This window comes from Pleurodeles waltl, chromosome 6 (assembly GCF_031143425.1).
Source record: "Pleurodeles waltl isolate 20211129_DDA chromosome 6, aPleWal1.hap1.20221129, whole genome shotgun sequence".
Taxonomy (NCBI): domain Eukaryota; kingdom Metazoa; phylum Chordata; class Amphibia; order Caudata; family Salamandridae; genus Pleurodeles; species Pleurodeles waltl.
In genome coordinates, this window is record NC_090445.1 from 348658794 (window position 1) to 348668124 (window position 9331).

The 9331-nt window shown below is 39.4% G+C and overlaps 1 long non-coding RNA gene across 1 annotated transcript; it reads right to left on the reverse strand.

Moving 5' to 3' along the window:
- Positions 1-4466: 4466 nt before the first annotated feature.
- LOC138299733 (uncharacterized) lies at positions 4467-8009 on the reverse strand. Its single transcript, XR_011204825.1, has 2 exons — positions 7834-8009; positions 4467-4944 (listed from the first exon to the last, which is right to left on the reverse strand). It is a non-coding gene; the product is annotated as an uncharacterized lncRNA (long non-coding RNA).
- Positions 8010-9331: the final 1322 nt, after the last annotated feature.

The following is a 9331-nucleotide window of genomic DNA, read 5'->3' on the forward strand; positions in this document are numbered from 1 at the left end:
TATATACATATGTTCATGTGTGTATATATGCATGGGTGACATAGTCCCATATATACGGGTGATATGGTCTGATATATGTATATAGTTCAGTATCGCCATTGAGAAGCTGTGGTGACTTCATAAATTATGAGTCAAAAGGCCGAGTCGTTTGTAATTTTAACAGACAAGAGAAATTGCAATATACTACCATATTACTAAATGGATCCTGAGAAGTTTCAACTTCACTAGTGAGTCTTGCTCACGATTGGGTGTATTTTCATAAACAATTGTAAATGTATCAACTGTGACAATCAACCACAAAGACAGTCTTCATAAGGTAATATTTCTAATACACATAATACAATAATAGTTATTCAACTCAGCAAGTTACAGATCCTAATTTCATTTAAAGTCACAGACAATTGCTTAGTCGTATTCAGTGATACATGCCTTACATTTTTGATTATATCATATTTTGACTCCATTAGGAATATCGTTCTCAAAATGGTCACCTTTGAATTCTATTATTTTGTTATTTGCATTATACCAATTGATACAAGAGAACAAATAGTACCTTTGAAGACATGACACATGGTACATTGTTCATGCATCCCTGGCAAGGGAATAAATGATTTGTGCCCCATGAGCTTATTGTATGGATGGAGCCCCAGTGGGTTAGTTATTTAAGTGGGTCATACACATAAGTATGCTAATTAAAATAATGTATTCACAAGCTTTTAAGATAATTATCAATTTTTTATGTGGTTCATATGAACACATGAAATCATGCTTTTTTAATGATAATAAAATTAATTTGTCTTAAGATGAAATTTCGCCTTTTTTTCATAATTCTGATACCAAAAAATGAATTTGTCTTAACATTTCATTGTTCCCGTGCGCAGTCAAAATATAAAAATGTATTTTTATCAGCATCAATTTGAGACACAAAAACAATACAGGGTACTGCTATTGAATGCTAAAGCCTTCCTTTGAAAACCCAACCAGGCGTACACTGGATCATGACATGGGAAGATGAGGTAGAGAAAGCAACACGTGCTGAGGTCTTTTTTGTTTCTTCTGGAAAACATGCAGGGCTGGGGGGATTTGATCACGCTAGACTAGTGCATCTAAAAGTCAAAGGCGTTTGGGCAAACTATCTTTCATCAAATGCTCATTTCTGAGTTCCACATGCCAGTGCATTATCTCAGTAGTGGTGACCTGTGTGAGTCACTCTGTCTGGTGAATATACTACTGTATTATTGTAGACGGATTATCATCATAAAAAATATAATGGAATAATCGTACCAAAATATTGTGAAAGTAAGAATTTATCAGTAAGTATCAATTTACTATGCTTAGCTTCACCTATATATAGTTTGGCAATACATATGTGTATCCAAAATACATGCATGTGAATTATTAATAAATCTATACTACAATGACTTGTTCTAACACTGGTTTGGTTATAGATATTTAGGCTAACATATTTTTGTGGAATGATACTCTTTCCTGCATATTCTGTCATTCAACTGCTCTGTTGTTTGTTTCCCAATCCCAGGGTGCATTTTGCTATGTCTAATATCCATGACATATTATACGATCTTGAGTGCTTCCCTCTTCCAGGGTGCCATACAATGTCTGTCTTTCCCTTTATGATTTTGTGTGTGTGAGAGCATGTGTGTTTGAGCACTCCCCCTCACTGCTCATCACCCCATGGCCCCACCCCTTTAAAAGAAAATTATAATAAACAAAGTGTATTATCGTTTTCTAGTAAAGGTTTTGCAGCTGCTGCTGCTGGATGAAGGGCAACTCTCCTCTGCCTTAATGGCGGAGCTGCCTCTGCCGGTTCATGATCTTTTTTTCTGTGTTTTCACAGTAACCACAGGGTAGGCCAAGTCTGCCTTTTGTTTCTGACACTCTGGATTCTGCCCTAGCAGTCCTACAGCTGCAATGCTATGTTTGGAGGCTCCATTAAATTGACTGTTGCTTCTCATGTGAATGAAAGGAAGTTTAAAGGCGCTGTATTCTTGTCTAACATCTGAATTTTTTTCGAACGTGCACATAGTTATGCTGACTATTTCAGGATTAAAAAGTACACAAAACACTTGTGGTCAATTTGCTCTGTCAAAAACAGATCAGCACACATTTGAAACATCAAAAGCAGCAGCCATTTTGTCTTTAATTAAGCTACCAGCAATATGGAAAGCGCATAAGCAGAAAGTTACGAAAGATTGAGCAAAGGTCAATCTGAAAGACACTATTTATTTCCAGGTCAGGTAGCCAGGAGCTAGACATGCAATAAATGCCCAGACTCCTGGCTGCCTGAGCTGAACTTTGCCAGACGGAAGATGTCTCAGCTCCAGTGGGTGTGACCTCCACAACTTGACAAAGTGGCTTGAGGGCCTTTCCCTCATGAAAAGGGACATTGAGCCCAAAACGCTCTTTTCAGGGATAGTAAGCACATATAAATACAATTACGATTACAATTGCCACATAGCTGGGCACTTCAAGTTATAAGCCCTGAAGTGCCCAGGGCCGTGTGTCAGTCAGTAACACCTCGTCACAGAGTGGGGTGGGGGCAGCTGCTCTCACTGACCCTTTCGCACTCTAATGAGTGAGGGACTGCTGCCTCTGCTCACAGGCATACCTACGAGCCAGTGAGAGGAAGCAGCAGTCCAAACCCTCCTGAAACCTCTGAGGCTTCCCTCCAGAGATTGCAGAAGGGAAGTGTTATGTTTTTATTTAATGTCTGGTGCGTGCATGCATGCATGTATGTATAAATGCACGGGTATACTTGAGTATGTGATGTGAATGGGTGATTGTGTGTGTGCTTGAGTGCATGTGTGGCCCCCGCCCCCTCTATACTCTAATTACCGACTGCCAGAAATAATTACTTTCCTTCTTTGCTGAAATAGCCTCTGAACATAAGAAGTAATGAAGGTTTTTTCGAAGGCAAGGACATGCTGTGTGATTTTGCATGCTTTCTATGTGTCAAATTTGATTGTTTATGTTTGTGTGATTGGAATAAATAGCCATAAGGTGCAGCATTGTCAGCCTCCTCAAAAAGGAAAGAGGAAACAATATAACCTCAGACCAATCAGAAATCTCTTCAGGGAGCATAATATGATGGGCTCGACTGGCTCAGCCAGAGCCACTGATGTGTTTCTATTCGTCTGCGGTGTATAACGTGAGTTCATTTAACTGAGTTAGGACTTGATTTTCAGACAGTGAACTTAAGAAACAATAAGAAGTGCTTGTCTCTTTCTTTTTCTAAGCTGTGCTGACTAAAGTAATTCTACAATATTATGGGCCAGATTTAAGAAAAGTGGCGCTGCACCTAGGGCAGCGTGACTTTTCTTGCTGCCCTTAGCTCCCCACTAGCGCCACCATGTGTGTGTCTTATCGAAGATATCGTGCATCATGGCAGTAGTTAGGGAACTAAGGTTTGACACTAATCCTGCAAAGCCCATTGAGGTCCATTGTAAACTGCTGTAAGCAGTTGTTAAAAATGCCAAAACAAAATGTCACAAAGAAAATTCTTAGATTTCTTCACACCATTTTTTCGCCCCCCTCTAGTGGGGGAAAGCCCCATTTGCATACATTATGCCTGGAACAGGCATAATGTAGTGCAAACCACTTTGTAAATTTGGCGCAGCAATTTTGGCCTCGTTGGTCCACATTAGCATCAGAAAAATTACATTAATGTGGCGCAAGGAGGCGCTCGGGCACTTAAATCTGCCCCATTGTTTGCAGATAGGATTGGATGTATCCACTTAGCAATAAAATGTACTCTTGGGTCCTGGCCTGCAACAAACGTCCAATGAAAAAATTGCTACTTTTTCACTTATTTTAATTGAAAATTACTTAGAACTTTTAGCTGCCACAACACAGACTCAATAATACATATTGGGCAAGTTTTCCTTCCACATCGAAGCAACTACTACTAACTTTCACGCCACGTGATTTACTTTAAACAATACTTAGTTGATCACACAAGACCAAAAATTAAAAAGAAGCATTGACAAATCCAGTAATTCTAGCTTTAATATGCTAACACAGGCAAACTTTGGCGCGCACAAATGTACTTATGTGCATGCAAGCACATTCAAGACAGACATTCTAGCTTTGTTAATACATTATAATCCCCCTCACACCTCCTTGATTTACGTCGATCAATAGCCTGACATCTTCAGCATATAGGATTGCAATGACAAGCAACATGGTATGTCTAAGAGCAGAGTACGGGCGCTGCCCTGCTGACCACATATATGTAAAATCAGTGCTAGCTGGGGTAATTACAGTCATACTCAATGTTTTTACTAAGTGAAGCTTCAACTTAGAAAATGGAGGTCTTTGCGATTATTCCATTTCATGTGCTCCACTTCCAGTGGGAAACATTCAGGTAAGGCCTGACTGCCATTAAATGTCATGTTTCAGCAACACAATTTAAACATCAATTGCAATGCAATGAATACGTAACAGACAAAGTCACTTAACTTTTTTATTTGAGCTCAACACACTGAAAAGCACAGACATACCAGGTTGTGAGTGTGAGGCCTATAAATAACAAAGATGCTTACTGTCGGCTTTGTGCATCCAGAAAGGCCTTTTCCACAAATATTGAAAAATGTGTGTCATTGAATGCAGTGTTTTTTATATACAAATGTAATTACAAGTCAGCTATGTGCCCCAGAGTAACACACCTACGAGAAAGAATGTTCTGGCAACAGTATAACCCCACAAAGGGGTAAAATGGGAAAGAACTGTAGAGGGCCCAATGACTGTGAGTGATGTGTTAAAATTAATGCTATTTACACAAGAGTTCGCTCAAATTTGAGTTCAGTTCATTCTAGCATCATATCATCCGTCGGTAAAGTGCCCAGGCATCAAACCGGTACTAGCAAAACACTTCTTGAATATATGCTCCTATTCATGGAGTGTGTTCGATTCCTGGAGTTATTTCACCTAGAATTAATGAGAAAAAACATAAGTGTTTATCACCTCTCAACGCAACCGTTTTACTTGTACTTCTCCTTATTCAACCCTCCAAATTATCACTACATGTACCAATATGCCTGGCTTAAAAAGAAATGTGACTTTGGCGTCTTGGTGGGTTTAGGGATTCTCTTTCAACATACATGGACTCTGTCACTTATCTTTGTACTCTTGCATTCAGTCATCAATCCATTGGCTCGCTCTTGCATTCACCCTCTGACACAACAGATGTATGAATTATGTATGTATTACTTAATTATTTTTATTACAAGATCCTACCAGACAGCTGAGAAGAGATTGTAGCAGGAACTTTTACAGTGCAAATCTTCTTCTCTGTACCATTTGTCAGAGGCAGTAACCAACACCAAAAGCATTCCCTACAAGTTAATCTGTGACATCTCATGAAATAAAATACCTATCTGCAGTCATTAGTATGGAGAAATAACAATACAACTTTAAATGTGTATTAGTTCTAAAATATGTTATTGCAATCAAAATAGCAGATGAAATGTGTTTACCATAACTGCTTCATAATAAACAGACCCGACCAATGGCAACAGAAATGTTTTTGCTAATGAACCAAACTGCTCTCTGGCTTATCACCTTAACCAAATGAGGCCTCCTGTACTAAGCGTAGGCACCCATCAGACATACAATCATAACATTACTACACATGCAAAATTACAATTGGCAAAACATGATTCTACCTCTCCAGTGAGGGCCCTACAGGGATTCTGGATACACAAATCTTATGCGCCCAAGGTTTATCAGAGGAGGTAACCAGCTGCCGAACCCTTGCCTGTTATCTATAGTCTTCAATACAGAGTAATAATAGTCTACCCTTAAACGATTTTTGGATTTAACAAATGCTTTCCACAATCTATATTTCTGTCCCCTGCCTTTTTCATAACTTTTCATTATAAACTATCAGACCTGTGATCTGTATCATTCACTTGTAAACAGATACAACTCAGTTCTAACTTGTTGGTCCATAAGCCTTCATACAAAGTAGCCATCAAACATAATGTCATACAGTTACAAATATGTATAAAATACTGTTGTAAAAACAATATAAAATCCCCACTAATAGTGTCTAATAAGGATTACATGTGTGCAAATTATCTAGCCCCATGTTTTATTCAGATGGGTCACCAACACTGAAACCCTTACCTACTACAGTCAGTTATGGGAGTCCATGAAATACAATACCTGCCTACAGACTTTAGCACAGTGTATCAACAATCCAACCATAAAAGCCTATTGCTGTACACACCTTCACAATAAAAGTGTAAGTCTATTTGCTTTGTCATAACATTTCATCATAAACAGATAGCACCTATGGCATCTGACATAACTTTTCCCAGTGAACTGACAGGACATTTAGCCTTTACCAATGGTTTTATGCTATATATAGCTCTGGCCTTCTGAAGTGGACATAAGCTGGCAACCATCATGCATACATTTATAAAATTACAAATATGTATAAAATATCAGATGGCAAAACAATATACAGGTTGTCTCAATAAGGTGCAACAAGAATCATCACAGTGAAATTATTTTCCCAGGGTTTGTCAGAGTGGCTGACCAATACCAAAACTATTGCCTACTATGGTAATTTGCAAGATTACACATAACCAAATAACATTCCCCAGCCTGTAGCATAATGTGATAAAGAATCCAGACCTACTGCCTCTGTAGTACATTTTCATAATAAACAGGGCAGCCCTATGCCATCATGAATACAGCCATAAAATTGCACATGTATACAAAAGGACAGTTAGCAAAGCAAAATACCATCTCTCCCAACAGACCTCAACAAAGATTACCAGAACACAAATCTCCTTCCATAATGATGCTATGTCAGAGGAGGTACAACAACAAAACAGCTGCCTACTGATGTAGTCCAAGAGATTCCGTGTAACAAAAATCTAAATACCTATTTGTAGGCTTTAATTCAGAGTAATAACAATCCACCTTTAAATACATACTGACTTTAACAAAAGCATTTCACAATCAGTTTATAAGGCTTAATGATTGTATCATAACCTTACATAATAAACAGGTTAATCCTATAACCCTGATCACTGATTTGTTTGCCACCATAACCAACTCAGTCCTTCTGTATCAAGTATAAACTTTGCCACAAGCCAAAAAGTGCAACAAAGGCAGTCGATTTTTTGTGGAAGAACACAAATCCAGCCTAATTAAATCTCAGTGGGAACAAGTATATGGGGGAGCCATGTCCCTATCTCTGAAGGACTCTGAAAGCTCGTTTTTGTTGATCACATAAGATCAGGTGAAAGTTGCACTGTTAAGCCAGACCTAACAAGCCATGTAACTTAGTGAAGCCCTGGGCTCTCAAAGACAAAACTGTACCCTAAAGTCTAAAGTTAATGACTGCTCTCCCTCCAGTAAGATAAAAACACCATACATTATTTACTTACCGAACACACCTTCTTTTACCTAGTGCTAATGGTCAAAGATTTCTCGTAGAGTGAAGTGGAATTACTGCATTTTTTGATGTGCTAACACCACTTTGCTCTTAATACAAATGAATACAAATGAAGTCCATTGAATGTATGGAAGACCAATTTGCACACATTCAGTGCATTGTCCTCACAATACCATCTGTATGTATGTATGTATGTATTCAGCTGTTGCATGTAATTACAACACTAGCTTTGCAGCTTTAAATTTTAAATTGCAAAATGAGAATCACTAAAACATAAGTAACCATATAGTCCTCACATTGTCGATTCCCAAAAATGTTGCACTATGAACAAAACCTAACTGTCTTTTTTTGTTTCTCTCTAGTAATTGTACCAGAAAGTTGCAAAATATTGCATACAGGCGACATACCTTAAACAGGGTCACAGTGGCGCTGTAGGAGAGGCTCAACAGGAAGAGGATGATAAAGGTGGACGTGGTACTCCAGATGTTCTCCAAATCTTCCTCTTCATCGATATAAAAAGCTCTCACTAATGGGAGATGCAACACAACATGCCATCAGATGCACAATTCTAAGGCAACTGTCAACAAACTTTGTGTTGGAATAAAACTGTTATTTTAAAGCCAAATTGAAACAATTAAAGGAGATACTTCCCAAGTGAAAACGACTATTGGGCCAGGATCCAGGAGTCCCATCATCGGCCACCATACTTTAAATCTGTCCATCTTGAATCATGGCGGCTTGACTACAAAGTACCACCTAGACCAGGATATAGGTTAAATAGATAGGATAGAATGATGAAAGATACATAGTTATATAGATAGGTAAGTGTATAGAGAGATAGCTAGGTTATGGATCGATGGGTGGATTGACAGATAAAAGATTGATGCAGACATGGAAAAAGACATGGCCGTGATGGAGGACATGTTCTGATGTTGTAAGTGGTGGATGTGGCTGGTTGTTATTAGTGCCTGTTTGTGTGCACTAAACAAGACCAAGGTATCTGGGTTGTCTTTGTTGCTGATTGTGGATCCTGTGTGTGCTGTAACTATTGCCCATGATATTGATTTTAAGGCTTCTGGCCTCCAGGCTTAACCTCAGGTTTGTGAAGCTCAAACTCGGCCCAACTGTGTGTGTCCTCGCCCACTAACACATACCATGGCCACCCTTAGCTGACTAACTGATACAATGGCCGATCCTACCCAGTAATATACTACACAAAATTGATTAGGCTATTTAACACACAACAGGAAGCATTCTAGTCTCTTTATCCAGAACAGAGAAAATCACAGCACCAGCTACCATTTAACAGATCAACTCCTAAACAATTAAGTAAGAAATCTACTGGCCTCAGCTGACTAAGAGCTAAGGCTGGGCACACGTGAGACTGCTAGCACTGAACTGTGTAAGCCCCAGTCCAGAAACAAAGAACAGTCAGTACCAAAGCCACCAACCCAGCACAGTAGGAGTCCGTACCCTACAAGGAAGACCCACCAAACGAATTTACTACTGAGGAGCTTTGCTGACCCGCTAAGCCAGGATGCAGCCTCCTGCAGGCCCTGTCCACAGGCACAGAAGGGTGCAAGTCTAGCATTGGAACAGACGTGCGACCTTTTCACTGACACAGAACAGTGCATGGCGAAGACAATTAACACATAATCAACCTAGTCAATGAAAGCAGGAAGCCCAGTAGCACTAAATAAACCCATGCAAAGAGTACGATGCAAGCAATGGAACAGGCCCGGGGGCTGTGGAATTGAATCAGACTGCCCTCGTCCTCTGGCATGGAGCATCGAAGGCCCTAGCTCATGATCACTGTGAGGAGCAGTCCCTGGCTCATTGTCACTGATTTTAATATGCCTGATCGGACTACGTGGCTGTTGGCTGTTGTTTTGAGCAGAGCATAGA